At 37.4% G+C, this 2,391-nt stretch overlaps 1 long non-coding RNA gene across 1 annotated transcript; it reads left to right on the top strand.

Moving 5' to 3' along the window:
* Positions 1–1,488: 1,488 nt before the first annotated feature.
* LOC309474983 lies at positions 1,489–1,833 on the top strand. The gene is made up of 2 exons (XR_014197452.1): positions 1,489–1,614; positions 1,680–1,833. It is a non-coding gene; the product is annotated as an uncharacterized lncRNA (long non-coding RNA).
* Positions 1,834–2,391: the final 558 nt, after the last annotated feature.

Genomic DNA, 2,391 nt, shown 5'->3' with positions numbered 1-2,391 from the left:
TAGAGTTGTCCTGCCATGTAACACCATAAATCGTAGGTCTCCATTGTCAATGAAAAGATAAATAAATAAATAAGCTTGTACACCACTATACATAATACATTATTTTTTCCCCAGATTTGTTTAAACTTCTGATATACAACTTTCACCATGCATCAAAATGGCTCTGCATATGGAGCAGAATATTGTTTAAACTATCCTAAAATCAGACGGCGGCACCCCCGAGTCTGATGTGGATCGTGCTCTGAAGCCCGTCTGTTTTTCATTGAGGCTCGTATCTCAGTTCCAGCACTTTCATTATGTCTGTGGGTTGGAGCTCTGCGTTTAGACATGTGGCCCGTGCAGGCAGTGCGCTCATGATTAGAGACCATCTTGGGTGATGAGTTTTGTGGGCTCATCGGAGGTTAAGATTAATCCTTGAATTGCAATGGTGGGACAGGACAAGTGCCCAAAGAGAATAGTAGTACACTAAAAAAGTCAGAAATGCTTAATGTATAACACAGTGAAGCACAAACAGCTTGGGTTGTACAAACTAAACCAGTTTTGCTTTAGCAAGCTGTAGCCTACTTCTCTCTACTTTTTAACTGTAGTCTCGCTAAAATTACAACTGACAGTTTCAAATGGGAATTTCCATTTTGATGTTCTAGACAATATGACTGTGTAGATTGCATAATTTAGTAATAACTGAAATAGCTGGAGCCCTCCCACACTGCCTTCAGATCTTTGAAGCATTTAATTGAATTGAAAATAAATACATCACAAAATGTACTAACCAAAAGGTAACTCGTGTATTAAATCTTAAAGATAAGACGAGTGCAATATTGGACTAAGAATTACATCAGTCAGATGCTAGATAACATTAATACTTTACATTCTCATCAGAACCATATGTGACATCATTCCAGTGTCACACACACAGAGAATACACCCTGCTCGCCACAGCAACAGTAATTTATGACTAGCGTCTAATTAAGTCTGAGGTTTTGTGAATATTGGCTCCGGGGAGAGTTTAGTGCATACCAAACTTAAATAAACAAAACTAACATAAAGCATTGCAAATGATGTTATTGATATACATACATATATATATACACACACACACTGAAATTTATGACTAGCATCTAATTAAGGAGTAGTCTTTGGCTTTGTTATTGTATTATATTGTATATATATGAATTGTAATGCTTCATGGAATTGGAAAATGAGTACATTTACCATGGTAATAGTGAAATTTCGTTTTGTATAATGTTCCAGTGAACAGGGATTTGTCAACATGCCATTTCTTGTAGTTTCTAGCGGACTTAATCTATATCTCTAATATATTTATTCGCAATTCGGGCTGTGTTTTATTTTTTAGATGAAAAATTAAAACAATGTTCACAATGTTCCATTAGGAATCGTATAGTCAGTGAAACCTCATGTCACAAGCATCTTCTTACCATATGCCTTAAAGGGTTAGTTTGCCCCCAAAATGAAAATTCTGTCATTAAAGGTGGGGTATGTGATTTGCAAAACGGCCGGCAGATTTTGAAAATACACAACTCAAATGGTCCTACCTTCTTTCCTTTGACTCCACCCATTCAAAGAACATGGACATGGATGGGGGAGGGGGGGATGGTACAACCGTTTGACGCACTTACTGTCCAATGATTCAAGGTGGTCTTGGAAATGATTGGCTGGAGTTTTTCGAGTCCTGCCCGTTCCACAGATGATTAAATTGCTTAATTTTTATTTCAGTGCTTCTAACTCAGTGGCTGTAAGTGGGTTAGGAATAGGATTTTAAGTGATTTTGAAAAAATGGCCAAAAAAGAGAATTACATACCCCACCTTTAATTACTCACCCTCATGTCGTTTCAAACCCGTGAGACTTTCATTCATATTTGAAACACAAATAAAGATTTTTCTGAGAGCTTTCTGTCCCTCCTTTGACAGTCTACGCAACTACCACTTTGACACTTCAAAAAGTTCATAAAGAGATCATAAGACTAATCCATATGAACTGAGCGGTTTAGTCCAAAATTGTCTAAAGAGACTCGATAGCTTTATATGATGAACAGATTGAATTTAGGCTTTTATTCACATGTAAACATTGATCAGCGAACATAAACAGAAGCTCAACCAAAGCGTGAGCTTTCGCAATGAGGTTCATTCTCGTGTTACGCAGAACGTTTGAGCTTCAGCAAGAACCAAAGAGGTTCATTCTCATTAACATGAAATCATGCTTAAACCGATTTGGTTTATTGCGATTATGAAATCGCAAAGGCTGCGATTATTTTTTATGCGCAGCTTGTCATTGATGTACGGCTCTGTAAACGCTGCTCCATGTGAAAGCACTGTGAGTTTGAGTCACTTATTCATGGATTTCATCCGGTCCCTTTCCACAGGTGTATTAAT

Source organism: Leuciscus leuciscus, assembly GCF_965113295.1.
Source record: "Leuciscus leuciscus genome assembly, chromosome: 15".
Classification (NCBI taxonomy): Eukaryota; Metazoa; Chordata; class Actinopteri; order Cypriniformes; family Leuciscidae; genus Leuciscus; species Leuciscus leuciscus.
The sequence above is the reverse complement of the archived record's forward strand: the minus strand, read 5'-3'. Positions and strand labels throughout refer to the sequence as shown.